This window comes from Acinonyx jubatus, chromosome B1 (genome assembly GCF_027475565.1).
Source record: "Acinonyx jubatus isolate Ajub_Pintada_27869175 chromosome B1, VMU_Ajub_asm_v1.0, whole genome shotgun sequence".
Taxonomy (NCBI): domain Eukaryota; kingdom Metazoa; phylum Chordata; class Mammalia; order Carnivora; family Felidae; genus Acinonyx; species Acinonyx jubatus.
In genome coordinates this window covers 198,948,220-198,962,329 of record NC_069382.1, presented here as the reverse complement: position 1 = coordinate 198,962,329, position 14,110 = coordinate 198,948,220, and the positions used below count along the sequence as shown (strand labels likewise).

At 64.2% G+C, this 14,110-nt stretch overlaps 1 long non-coding RNA gene across 1 annotated transcript; it reads right to left on the bottom strand.

Annotated features, from left to right (window-relative positions):
- Nucleotides 1-7,711: 7,711 nt before the first annotated feature.
- On the bottom strand, nucleotides 7,712-12,997 carry LOC128314596 (uncharacterized). The gene is made up of 3 exons (XR_008296441.1): nucleotides 12,655-12,997; nucleotides 9,409-9,579; nucleotides 7,712-8,128 (listed from the first exon to the last, which is right to left on the bottom strand). It is a non-coding gene; the product is annotated as an uncharacterized LOC128314596 (long non-coding RNA).
- Nucleotides 12,998-14,110: the final 1,113 nt, after the last annotated feature.

The window sequence follows — 14,110 nt, the reverse complement described above, 5'->3', positions numbered from 1 at the left end:
TGTCTTCTTCGGTGCCGTGTGGCGTGGACGCTGCTGTCTCCCTGAAGGTGCCTGTGGGCACCAGCTGCCCCAGCGCGGTCTGGGAACCGTCTCCGGGGGGATTTCTCTAACGTACAGAGCGGGGGCCCAGACCCCTGTTCAGCTGCTCAGCTCAGTCCGCCGCGTCCCGCTCCCCCACATGGCGTCTCTCCTCCCTCCCGTCGGGGCATCTCCACGTCTACTCCAGGGTGCCGGGCTCGTGGTCAACCCCGCTCCGGGGCTGAGGAAACTGGGGCCCAGGACCCGCAGGTGTAAGGGGGCGGGGCACACCGCGAACCCAGAAACGTCCAACTCCGGACCCCACGTCCTGAGCACCCGGCTCCAGTGCCTGGGGACCGCGGGCTCCTGCCTGGGCCTTGCCGCTGGAGGAGCATTTTGCACAGCCTCCTTTCTGCCCAAGGCTTCCCCGTGGGCTCTCAGGACGTTTCGGACAGAATAAGAAAAAGCATCCACAGAAAGATCGAGGAGGGCTGGGTGCTGCGTGGGGGGACCGGCCTGAACGCCCCGCCGGCCCAGCCCCAGCCCAGCCCAGCCCAGCCCAGCCCGGCGCCGAGGCGGCTCTTAGGAGACGCACAGAGACATACGTTTGTTCAGATTCGTTCCTGTGTTTTAATTCAATTGCTGAGCTTGGAGAAGAGGGAAAGGAAGAATAATCCAAGCAATCCATTCCAGCTCAGTATGGAATTAAAAAAAAAAAAAAAAAATGACTCGAGCAGGCAGATTTAACACTCTAGAAAAGCACTCCAATCTTTGAGCTCCGCCCCCGGCTCCGGGGGTGGGGGCTGGGGGACGGGAGAAAACACGTTGCTGTGGCACTTGCTGGCGAGGAAGCCGTCCTTCCCGGCCGTGCTGGCAGCCGGCTGTATTTTTATACCACATCCGTCGGCAGGACTCAAATATTCCAGTGTGGCCTCAGAGCAAAACGCATTCGCCCGCAGGCCCATCTTGAGTGTGGCCCTCGGCCAGGCTGAGCCCCGCGCTCCTGGCCCCCCGCGGGCACGTGGCTGTCCCCGGGCGGGGACAGGCAGCCTCCCTCCACTTGCCGGGGGGGCCTCTGAGGGGTGGTATGCAGTCATGGGGGCTCACAGGGATGGGAGGGGGTGAGTCCCACGGTGGTGGAAGTCCGGATCCTCAGGGCTGAGGAGTTGGGGAGGCAGGGACCCAGGGGAGGGTCTCCACCCCAAGGACCCTGTGTCCCTACTCTGGGACTGCCACGGGTATCCAGGGGACCTCTAACTGCCCCCCCCCCCCACCATTCCCAAGGGTCACCCTCCCGTTTGGCCAGCTGGGCTGTGGAGCGCATCACGTGCTGGTGGGGCATAGAAGCAGGGGGCGGGGGTTGGGTTTGCTCGAGAAGGGGCCCCAGCAAAGCACCTTGGGTCCGTTCGCTGTATGACCGTCCACAAAGAGGCTGCACATCCTTTCCTGGCCGGGCTGGGGCAGGGGTGTGAAGGGCTCTGTGACCTGTAGGCGGACCACAGCGCCATGACCCCCGAAGTCGGCCCGGGAAGCAGAGTCAACCGCCAACGCCGGGCCAGAAGAGAGCCCCGGGGCCCAAAAATGTGTTTCTTTCCTGCCAAAAGGATTTTCGGCTGCTCCCAGTGAAAGCCCGGGGTACAATGGGATTGTTATTGTCAAGATAAGGATCACCGTGCAGGGTGGAGTGGGAATGCCGGACCGCAAAGCCCTGGTTAAAGGTATCCTGGCTGTGAGCACAAAGTGCGGTCCGAGCTGCCCGGCGGTGATGGAGAAAAGGGAAACAGGTTGAGCACTGGCTGCTGCCAGGTTCACAGGAAAAGCTGGGCACTGGCAGGGCGGCTGCGGGGCACTACCCCGAGCCTGCCCCTCCTTGGGCCGGACCCCAGTTGCTCCGCCGGGGTGGACGCAGCTGTCCTGCGTGGAAGGGCGGGCCCCGTGGCTGAGACTATGGCCACACAGCGGCGGGCCCGCAGCCGGTACACGGGTGCCAGAGTGAGGCGGTGCGGCTGCAGACCTGACCCGGTGCAGGGGTGTAGGCTCCCACAGGCCCCCCGGCCCCCACGGCCCCAGGACAAGCCCATGCCGCTGGCAGCTGTCGGGCCATCAGCCCCTCCACCCCTTCCCGCTTATCCCATCGCACAGCCTCAGTTTGCCTTTCCTGTGCCTTTGTGAATTCACGTCCTCTGCCAGGAGCACCTTTCCCGTCCTGACCGGAGTGCCCCTCTCATGCCCCTCACGACTCGGGCCAGGTGTCGTCTCCAGAAAGCCCTTTGGAGCCCCAGGTCCCCCAGGCTGGGCCACCACTGCGCCCTCCTCCCGGTGCAGGGAATGCAGCGTGGGAGGGGGCCTAGGGAGGGTCTGAGCTTGGGGACAGTGTGTCATCCTAGCCAGGTGGCCCGGCAGAGCAGGCCTCCCTCAGTGCCGCGGGGCTGTCCTTCCTCACCTGCAAAGAGGCCCCACCAGGCTCGTCCCTGGACTCCAAACCCAAGAGCCACCGTGCCGCACAGTGTCCCAGGCCATCGGGACAGCGCCCTGCCAGCGGCTCTCGGGGGGCTGGGGAGGCACTTGGAGCGGGAGGCAGGTGCTCCAGGCTGGGCTCCGGGCTGCGGGGGATTTTCCATTGCAGGTGCACCCCGGCTGCTGAAGCCACATGTTCAAATGTTGGTGGGCGGGGGCGGGGGCCGGAGCGGGTCCCCCCCCCCCCCCCCCGCCCCGCACTTAATTAGCTCTTAGCTGACTGTGCACCGTCTAGGAAAACACAAGAACCTCGGTGCAGCCTTAGCCGAGCTCCGGGTGGAAGACACCCGAACGGGAGCCCAGCTCAGAAACCCTCCTCCCCTTCTACAGAAAGGCCCCGAGAGGGGAGTCGTTAAGGGTAATGACAAAAAAGAACAGACTAAGTGTGGCCCAGAGCCGGTGTCTGCCCCGTGCCCTCCGCACGCCAGCTTTGGGCAGGGCCCTCCTTGTGTCTGCTTCTCCCTGGACCCTGCCAAGTGGGGAAGGATGGTCCCATTTTACAGACAAGAAAACTGAGCTCCAGAGAGAGAATGAGTGAAGAATCACTCCCTCGAAGCGAGATGGCCTATTGGCAGGGCTCAGCGGCCACACCGAGCCCCCAACAGGCCCCCCATAGCCTTGTTAAGTGGCCTCGTGTCACGGAGGAGGAAACAGAGGCGCCGGGCATGACAGCGACCCTCCGGCGTCCTCGGTGTCGGGCACACAGAATCGGCCTGCCGATCTCTGCTGGTCTCCGCTCTGTTCCACGGCGAGCCGCCCCGAGATTAAACGCTGAGCAGCTGAGATCAGACAGGGCCTGGGGTTTACTCATTGCTCATGTTGCTTCATTAGTTCTCATGTAACCCGCGCTCCAAAACCTCGGCCGCTCTGTAAAATGACAGGGTCCCTGTGCCTTCAGGACGCCGACAGGGGCCGGCTTTGTTTGTATCGTGTCGTCCTAGAAACGGTTCCCGATGCCGGAGCCGCTCTGAAAGATCACCCGCCCGGGGTGTAGAATGCCAAATGTTTGTCAAAACAATCCCGCTCCCGTCTCCTGGCGTGCCCTGCCATCGCAAATCGAATTTAAAGCAAAATGAGCCCCTTTTCATTGGTTCCGGAGAAGCTGTTGTTCACAACCGGACGGTTGCCGCCGTGCGCAAGGCCTGAAGCGGGGGGCCGACCAGGAGGTCCTGTCTCGCCGTGCTGGGCGCTCAGCAGCCCTGACCCCGGCCAGCCAGGCCCTCGCAGCCAGGGTGGGATTTGCGCACGGCCTGGCACCTGGCACAGGGTCATGTGCCTGGGGACGGGGACACAGGAAAGGGCAACGGATCAATGTGCCCCGGGCGCACTCGGCCGGCCCTTCCCAGGGTCTGGTCACTCGGATGCCTTCGCGGGGGCCTCCGTAGCACAATGGGGACCCCTTGGTGGCTCCCAGGGTGGGTTTCTCCGGCTTGCCAAGGCTGGCCGCTCAGTGTGACCTTTGGCTACCCAAGGCCCCGGTCGGGCTGAGCCGTGGGATCCTGGAGCCTGTTTCCTCGTCTGGACAGGACCCTTCCTACTCACACAGCTTCTGTGGGGACCCTGGCGACAGGGGTTGGAGAGCTGTGCTCCATGGACAGGCTGGCCCAGCTTCGGCCCCACGTGCTCTTCCAGGATGATGGCCAGCGGGCTTCGCGGGCCTTGACCGTCGAGGGAGGCGAGGGGCTTCCGGAGTCCCGGGCACAGGGTTGGGGTGGCAGGGTGGGCAGGCCTTCATCTCCAGTGGGGGACCAGCCCCTCGGCGGAGGGGAGGGACCCCTGGACAGCCTCACATGGCAGGGGCTCAGGCCAAGTCCCGGGACGGGAGGGGGTGTTCTGCCAGGCCGCTGGCCTCCCCCAGGACAGCCTGGCTCTACCCCTCATCTTGGCCTCAGACCCCACACAGAGGCCAGCACGCAGTGGGCGCTTAATACACGCTAGAAGAATCTGTTTGGGTCACCTGGGGGATCACTGCTCATGAAGGGTACTCTCCTCTCCTCCTCTTTGTTCTCAGGAGACTATGCCCCCGGTTTACTTAGAATTGTGAGTGATTGAAGCTCAAACTGTCTGGGGATCGCCTGGACCCATTTTACTGATGGGGAAGCTGAGGCTCAGAGAGGTCTGGTCGAAAGGCCGCACATCCACTCCCGGACAGAGTCAAAGCCAGGAGGTTGTCCTCCTCCCAGCTCCCCTTGCTGATTTTCCAAATAATCAGAAAAGCCACAGAGGGAAGTGCAGGGTGGGCTTGGAGGGTCAGCGTGCCTGCCCCTGCCCTGTGCCCTCTGCATCTGGGGGCACGAGGCCACGTCAAGAAGACGGAGAGAAGAGAACAGCCTTCCTTCAGGCTGGAAGAGACACACAGGTCCCATATCCCAGCCCCGGGTCAGCTTCCCCTCCCTCTTAACGTACCTCTGATGGTGGAGAGCTCACCACCTACATGAGACAATGCGGTCCTTATAAGGACTACCCTGACTTTCCATTTTAGGTAGAAACATAGAAGGAATCTGCCTCCCTAAACTTTCAACCCCAGATGTTAGGATCCACTTCCCAGGAAACTGTTGAGGCTACCAAAAGTTAGCCAAACTCCCATATATGTCTTTCCCCCCGGCCCTTCCTTCCTTCCTTCCTTCCTTCCTCTTGTTTCCTTTCTTCCTTTTTCTCTTTCTTTCTTCTTCTCTTTCTTCCTTCCTTCCTTCCTTCATGTGCTTGTGCCCATGATCTGCCTGGCACTGGTCTGGAGAGTAGCAATGAAGCCCATGGGGTTACCCCCATAAAGTCACCAGGGAGCACACAGCCTGCTGGGAACTGGGAGAGGTCATGACCCTGGGAGGAGCCGGCCTGGCTGTCAGTAGGGCTCAAACTGCTGACCAGTGGGAGTGGAAAGTGAGTAGGGTGGCCAGGAGGCCTGAGAAAGCCCTACTCTGGGGACCCCCGGGTGCCAGGGGTGAGGTCACCGAGTGTCAGGGATGGGGGTCCCCTGGGCTTCAGGGATGGGATCCTCTGTCTCAGCGATGGAGCCACCAGTGGCCTCCAGGGTGGGCCGGTTTGCTGTGAGGCCTCTGCTGTCATAGGATTCTGGGATTCTTTGAGGCTTCTGCCGGGTTCCCCGGAGGACGCAGTGGGAGGGCAGAAGGCGGCTCCCTACCCAGAGGCACGACTTTCCCGCCTTCTCGGCGCCCCGGGTCCTTCTCCCTCCGCCCACTGGATTGGGCTCCGAAAGCAGCACCGGGAGCCACAGCCCCGCTGGGGGACCTGCGGGAGACGGGGGCAGGACCGGCTACGTGGCTTGTGGGCTCAGCACAACGTGCCAGCGTGGGGCCGGGCGAGGGTGGGGGAGCCCGTCTCCCCTCCCTGTGGGCCCAGGGCCCCGACGCGGGGTTCGATGAGCCGCCCCCAAGGAACCCGTCGCGACCTCCACACCCGGCCTGCCGGGCACCTGGCCGGAAGTGGGCGGGGCCTCCTCCAAGCCGCCCCTCGTCAGCGGGGGGCAGGGGTGACCTCCTCTCCGCCTGCCCTGAGGCGCCGCAGCGCTCCCCACCCAGCTGGCCCGGACCCTCCCGGAGCCCCCGCCGTCCCAGCGGACTCCGCTCACCAAACAACACACGACGTCGAAGACAGTGGTTAAGAAGTGGGAGGTGCCCCAGAGCATCGACCCCTGGGCACAGCCCTGGGCAGCCCTCCGAGCTCCGACGACGCCGTGGGACCTCGCTGTCACCCCGCCAGGAGCATTAACCAGGCTTTTCTCTGAAAGCGGCAGAAAATCCGGATCTGACACTAATTCCAACAGGATTGTGTCTCCAACGGCCCGTTCCAGGAGGGGCCAGCACTGCTTTCTGACTCTGGCTCCCCGGCTGAGTTCACGAGGGGGCTGTCACTGGTGCACCCACGTGCTGGTCCAGCCTGCTGGCCTTGACCCGCTCGGGAAGCGCTCACTGAACACCTGCTGCGGGGCAGGGGGGGACGGGGGGGGGGGGCGTGCGGGAAAGACATGACCCTTCGAGGCCCTAAGAGCGTGCTGCGCCCCCTGTAACATCACCATGGCAAAGACAACGCACATTGGTAATCATTTCTTTGCAAAACGCCTACGAGAGCCCACAGCCTACCGGGCACCAGGCTGGCGCACCTCTGCCCTCCTGGGTCCGCGGTCCCGTGCGGAGTAGTCAGGCAGTGGCCACAAAACCACGCGAGCAAATACAACTTTACAAATCGTGGGACCCGTGTGCCGGGGCTTGACCCTGGGGTGAGTGGTGGGGCCAGAGGAGGTCAGCGAAAGGCGACAGCCTCCTCCTGGCAGGTCAGTGTGGCACCCGGTCCCATCTGTGGATGGAGCAGCCGGGAATGTGCGTCCCGGGCGTGGCCCTGTGAGTGTCCTGGGGCCACGGTGACACAGGGCCGCAGCCTGGACGCTTGAACCGCAGAAATGCACTTCGCGCAGCCTGGAGGCTGGGGGTCCGGGATCCAGGTGTGGGCGGGGCCGGTTCCTCCCGGGGCCTCCCTCCTTGGTGAGTAGACACCAAGGCACGTTTGTTTTCTCCCCACGTTCTCACGCGGTGTCCCCTGTGTCTCCGTCTTGACCCCCTCCTCTTATGAGCACGCCGGTCAGATTGGATACAACCCGTATGACCTCAGTTTCCTTAGATCCCTCTTTAAAGTCCTCATCTCCAAATACAGTCACATCCTGAGGTCCTGGGGGTTGCGGCTTTAATGTATGAATTTGGGGGCACACGGTGCAGCCCCCGACACCCCAAGTCTTTTTCCCGGCCCCAGGCCCCACTGCGTGATACGTGAAGGTCCCTCTTTCTCCTGCCTCTGTTTTCCAGTCGTAGCCCAAGGACCGCCATGTGCCTGTGTCACACGGGTCACAGAGAGTCCTGGGAGGCTGGGCTCCATCGGTGGCGGCCCTGGGTCCATACCCCACGGTGGGGGGGCGGGGGGGCTGGGAGCCCGAGTGAGGCAGAGCCACGCGGCCCCACACCCATGACGCTGAGGTGACAGGAAACAGTGTTGGAGGGCGCTGGCCCTGGGCACGGGGGCGTCCATGAGCTCTCCCGACCCCCCGGGGCAGGTGCGCGGGGCTGTGGGGTCGTGGTCCACGTCCTGGCGCCTTCCGTGGCCTGCCCCACGAGGCCCCCAGACGCGTGGTGGTGGCTGTGGAGGGAGGGGCTTTCTCCGTGCACAGCTGGGCTCCACAGCCCCTGGGTGTTTTTGTTTTTTAACGTTATAACACCTTTATTTGTAGAAGCCAAAAAGCCTGGAAACAACCCCAAAGTCCCCTGGTAAGTGGAGGAGGAAACCGCCTGGGCGCGCCTAGACTCAGCCACAGGAAGCACCCGCCGGGGATGCCGTGGAGGCGGGGGGAGCGGGTGTCCAGGTGTCACCGGTGCCAGAGAGGGCAGGCCCAAGGCTGCACCCTCCGCAGCACCAGTCCCGTGATGTGCCATTTACTAGGCTTCCTGCTTCCGAGCAGTTTTGTGTTCACAGCACCGCTGAGCAGACAGAGCCTCGAGTCCCTGTGGGCCTCCTGGGCGCCAGGTGACTTCTCGGGTGCGGGCTGTGCATCTGAAAATGGGCGAACATCAGCCGGACAGACGTGGGCCTGGCAGGGGGAAGGGGAGCGGTAAACTGTAGAGGGCTCGCCCAGGACAGGGGCGATTCTCAGAGAGAGGCTCGGTGAACGCCTGGTGGAGGTGGCTGGCCGGCCACCAGGCTTGCTGATGGTAGGAGATGCTGCACCTGAGCCCAGTCCGGAGGCTTCTGGGAAGACGCCCCGGCCAGGTTGCTCGGAGCTGGGGAGGACGGACCCTCCAGGCCACCGGGGCCTCCCGTGAGGCTTGTCATTTGCTGTAATGATGGAAAACTCCCAGCCTGTCCGTGAGGGGCAGCGAGAGCCGGGCACCCTTATCAGCCGACAGGGAGCCTCTGGGTCCGGGGCATGAGGCCCTCCCCTCCCCCCGCCCCCACTAGCGGCAGGAAGGGGGGCCGCTCCCGTGGCCCCCCACAGCCGCACCAGGCAGAGTAAGGACTGATCTCCTGCCAGGTACCCCCTTCTCCGATGGCTGAGGCTGGAACCTGGAAACCCGGAAAAAGAGCCTGAGATGACCCGTCCCCGGGCCTGGGGCTCACATCCTGGCCGTCACCACCCTGCTATAGGACCTCAGCACCTCGTCCCTGTCTCGGAACGAACGTCTCCGACACCCCTGTGTCTTCCGCACCTGCCGGGTGCGGGCAGTGTAGACTCAGCATACACTTCCCCATGACCTGTCCCCACGAAGTCCCCCAGGCACCGAGAGGCAAAGAGGGGTCCCCGGGGCTCACTGACATGGCAGCTGGGGCTTCAACCGACCCCAGGGCGCGTGCTGCTGGTCCCTGCCTCACGGGGGAGCCGGGGACAGGCACCCGGAAGCAGCAGGGGCCACCTCCCTCGTTCTCCCGGTCCCCCGGCAGGGCTGCTGACTTGGGGGCCAGGGTGGATGCCTAGTGAGGCCAGTGGCTGCTCCACAAATCTGTACCCCGGAGTCACACCCCCCCCGCTGCCCCGAGTGGGGTGTCTCAGCCAATATGTGGTAGCTTCTATGCACACGGGCTGCAGGGAGAGTTCAGGGGCAGAGGAGCCTGGTGACCCCTTGACCCCTGGCAATCCCAGGGCACTTGGGTTTCGAGCCTATTCCGGGCCCACCCCGGGCAGCAGTGAACTCATTGCTGACCACTTACTAGAAAACAGGACTCCGGTTCGAGCCCCGGCTCAGCAAACGTCCGCTGTAGCCTTCTGATGCGCCCGCCGGCTGGGGCCCCGGGTCGATGTGGACACCAAGCAGCCACGGGGAGGAAACTCCATTCACACCCGCTTCAGACTGGCGTGGGGGGGGGGTGACGCACCTGGGTCATTTGAGATGTTTCCAGCTCTGTCTCTTTCCAGGCCCCACTCTTGCCTGCTTTCTCCGGAGAGTCCCTGCAAGGCGGCAGGACGGCCACCAGCAGCCTCAGCGTGATGGTCTCCCCGCTCAGCAGCCCCAGGAATCGGGAGTCAGGTCACATCCTGTGCACAGCCTGGAAGTCAGGACGGGTCAGCCCCACCTGGGTGCACGGACCGAGGGTGGGAAAGGGGGCGATTCTCTACGGAACAGCCAGGTGCTCTGGACAGGATGGTGACAGGCAGCCCGCAGAGGTGAGGCAGCCCCACAGGGCCCTGCTCTGCCCACTGTCTCCCTGTAGCACCGTGGCCTCGGGGCATCGGCTCACCCGGCCTGCCCTGCTGTTGCCTCTGGATGTCCTTGCCCTGCGGACTCCCTTCCCGACCCCCACGCGCTCCACGAGGGCAGGGGTCCGAGCCCCGGGGTGGGTCACGCCCTTTCTCACGCGGCGCAAGCCCTGCCGGAGAAAGTTCTTCCCCAGACCACACTGCTGGGTCCCCGGGCCGGGGCTGTCCTCTGCCCGGGGCCACCTCTGAGGCCTCCCCTGGAGGGACCACTCCCCAGGGCTGGGCTCCTTGCTGCCAGCTCCCCACGCGGATTTTTTTCTCCTTCTCTGGAGCTGCGACTTTGCTGGGCTCTAGGCTGGGGCTGACGCGGCCTGTCCCCGGCCTGGGAACCCCAGGATGACCCTGACACGAGCCCCCTGGCTGGGCTGCTAATGCCCGGAGACCAGGGACGGGTGCTCAGCCCGGACAACAGACAGTTCCTGGTGCCAGCATCTTGGCCGTGCTGGAGACTGGGGCGGCCGTGCTCCGTTCCCCCCCGCCGAGAGCAGAGCCGCCCTGCGGACTGTCAGCGGGCCACCACCCTGCCAGACTCTCCGCTCAGCCACGCGGCTTCTCCCTCTCGGGTGGGGGGAGGGGGGGCGGAAATCTCCAGTCACGTCCTGCTGCAAAGCGGTAAACCTGTCGTCCCTAATGAACAGCTTTCATTTCAAGCGGGCTACGGAGGCGCGCAGCGGGCTGGCGGCTGCTGGCCGTCTCTCGCTTACCTGTCACGGCTCCTCTGGACCCCGACGCGCCCGGCCCAGCGCTTTTATTGTTTATTGTGGTAACACACACACCACATAAAAGGTGTCGTGTTCGCCGTTTGAAGTGCCCGGTTCGGTGGTATTAACCGCGTGCACGTTCTCGGGCAAACAGCCCCACCATCCGTCCCAGCACTCAGGAAACTGAAAGTCTGTCCCCATAAACACACCAGCCCCCCGCCCCCCCTCCCCTCTCCCCCGGCCCCTGGCGTCCACCACGGCAGTTTCTGTCTTTACGATCTTGGCTACTCTGAGCATACGACTCTTTGCTGTCGTCTGGAACCAAGGAGGACAGTTTAAAGAAGCCAAGATTTGTGCCGACCCGTGTGTCACAGCTGTTCCAAGATGTCCCGCCGCCAGAGGCTCCCGGTCCCTCTGGCACGCCTCCAACGACGGGGTGCTCACTATGTCCTGGAGAGGCCCACTGCTGAGACTCTCAGGGGGAAGGACGCTCTGGGGCTCAGGCCAGTGAGCTCCTGGACCCGCTGTTCCTGATCCGGGGAGAGAGTTTGCTGAGCACCTACTGCAGGCCAGGCCCGGTGTTGGGGGCTGGCAGACCCGGGCTGGAGGCAGCGGCTGCCCTCGTGGGGGCGGGTGGCATCCCACGTGGGTGCGCAGCTGCTGGGCCGTGACCCGCTCGCGGTGGGCACCCTCCCGGGGCTCACTTCTCAGGAGGCTGCTCTGTGCTGAGCCGGAGGGGCTGGGTCACTTCGGGGCCTCCGAGAGGCACATGCGGGGAGGAATTCGACGCGTGGGAGGTGGTCTGGGGGGTATCGCTGCTGAAGGGGACGTAGCAGGTGTGGGTTGGGAGCACCTGCACATGGGGAGGGGGTGCAGGCTGACCCCAGGAGACGGAAGGAGGACAGGGTGGGCGGAGCCTCCGTGCAGAGCAATTCGGACAAAGTCCCGGCAGCACGATGGGGGCTTGAGCGAAGCCTGCCAGCAGGGAGATACACGCGGCAGGGCTGGCTCTGTGGCCCCCGAGGGTGTCACCCAGCTCCAGGTCAGTGCTTCACGGGCACCAGCACCTCAGGGGGACCAGAGGGAGGGACCCGGGGCCGCCCTTGGCAAGAGCGGGAACGAGGGACCGAGGTTCTCCACTTCACAGGAGAAGGATGGGGCTCAGGAGGGAGCGGCCCCACTGCAGCCGGGACAGGGACACGGGAGCTGCGACCTGGCCCCTGGGCCGTGCAACGCCACGCGCGTGCACAGCTCCGAGCACTGGGCTGACTGGTGGACAGGGAGAGTCAGCACCCAGCCCCGGGGGTTGTGACTGGGCCCCTGGGCCCCCCGGCTGCGCGTTCAATGAGAAAGTGCCCCACTAAAGCGACACAGAGAGAACTGGCCCCAGGCAGACGTGGCCCAGATGCCCACGCGGTGGAGCGGGGGCTCCAGAAGGCTGCCCGATCCCAGGTTCTCAGGTCAACACCACCGGCCGGGCTCGTGACCACAAGCTCGGCAGGGGTGGCCTGATGGGGGAGGGGTGAGTGATACTTGGGGGCCCTCCTTCAGCCCTCAGCCCCTCTCTTCGTCTCCACCGGCCTCTTCTCGTCAGTGGGGCCGGGCATCCTGACTCAGGGCAGGACCTGCGCAGAGGCTGATGGGGAAGCCAGGGGCCCGCTCTGTCTGGGTTGGCTGCCTGGCCACCCACAGCTCCACGAGGGAGGGGGGCAGAGAGCTGCAGACCCCACTCCGTGCAGCGTGGGAGAGCTTGTCTTGTTAGCTCACGGTGGGGCACGGGGGCCGGGCGCCTTGGGCCGGGGAGGGCAGAGTCTGGGGCAGCCCCAGCGGGAGTGCTGGCCCGCAGGGCCCCTCGGGTGAGTCCAGGGGGGCAGCGCCACTCTTCTCGGGCCCCCTCCCAGAGCAGTCACAGAAATGAGCAGTAAAAGCTTTTTTGTTACCTTCCCAGCCCAGACAAAATCAATAAATTCTGGAAACGTGAGAACAGCTGACCTTTGAATTTCTAGCAAACCTTCAAAGCAGAAGTTGGTTTGGGCCCCGGCTCAGAGCTGGGGGCCAGTCCGGAGGTGCTGGGAAGGCCCCGGCTCCAGGGTGCAGCTGAGGCAGGGAAATGAGGGGCAGGGATTCCAGAAGGTGCGGAGACGGGCCCGTGAGCGGAGTTACCTCTCCAAGGCGCGGATATCGGATATGCCTCTGCTCCTCCTTCCCTGCCGGAAGGTCTCTGGCAGCTGCAGACACGCAGCATCACAGGCTTTACAGATGGGGAAACTGAGGCCCAGGGAAGAGGAGGGGCTGGGGCCTGACTCCCAGCACCCTCTGCTTTGCCCGCCCAGACCCTGCCCCGGCTTCCTGCCTTGGCTGTCCCCGCTGGAATGTGGGTCACTGTGGACCCGGTGGCATTGACTTGTGCCGGGGGACCCAGGTCAGTAATTGATTGATTTCCCACAATGCTCCAGGTCATGCTAGCCACCGGGGAGGACGCTGGAGCCAGCCGTGGTCTCTGAGAGCTCAGCATCTTGGGGGGGGGGGGGGGCACGTAAACACAGACACAACAGAGCAGGGCTCTGGGGGAGTGACGGGGGGACCTGATGGGGCAGCCCAGCCAGGGAGCTGTCCATCTACAACCCTGGATCTAGAGAACCCTACATGGGCGTCTGGGTGCCTGGAGACTGGTTCTTTTTATTTATTTATTTTTAATAGGCTTCATGCCCACTCTGGGGCTTGAACTCATGACCCTGAGATCAAGAGTCACATGCTCAACCCACCGAGGCAGCCAGGCGCCCCTGGAGACTGGTTCTACTTGGGGGCTCAGCCGAGGCTTACTAGAAAACGCAACATTTGGCCTGAATTTTGAAAAACGTGGGAGCTGTCTCTGGAATACACGGAAGGTGAGGGGCCCGCAGAGGAGCCCTAAGTGTGACCCACCTGCTCTGGGACCCAGCAGCCCACGCACGGAGCCTGGACCTCGATCCCTGGGTCCTGGGGGGACTTGGTGTGCACTTTGCTGGCAGTGTGCAGGCCCAGGGTCCAGACCAGGATGGGGAGGGAGGAGGCTGGAGTGGGGGCCCCGTGGGACACCAGCACAGTCCTGTGACGTCTGTGGTGTCGATTCGGGACCCACTGGATAGGAGTGAGGGGATCGGATGTGCGTTCCAGGTGGTCCAGAAGCTTCCCGTCCGGTGGACGGAGAGGGCAGGGCTGGGGGCAGGGTGGCGGCCCGGGAGGGCCCGCAGAAGAGGTGGGCGGGGCTGCATTTGGGGCGGGTTCGCTCCATACCGCCCCACGCGCTTGAGGTAAAGTCAGGTGCCGGCTCTGTGTCCCCACCAGGCCTAGCCCTGCCCCTCCTGGCTGGTGGCCCTTTAGGTGTGACTCAGCAGGAGGAGCAGACTGCCAGGCTTGGGTCCCGCCCACCACTCCTGGCACGAGTGTGTGGTGGCCTTAGGCTGGGCTCCCCCACGGCAGGCCAGGAGGTGAGGGCTCAGTGAGCACCCCCTGGAAGGGTGGGTGGAGGAGGGGTGAGGAGGGAGGAAGGACAGGGCTTCTGGGTCTCCCAGGGAAGGGCCACTGGGGAGCCTGGAGAACATGCCTGCCAGCACCCCAGTCAGAGGCCACATGGAGC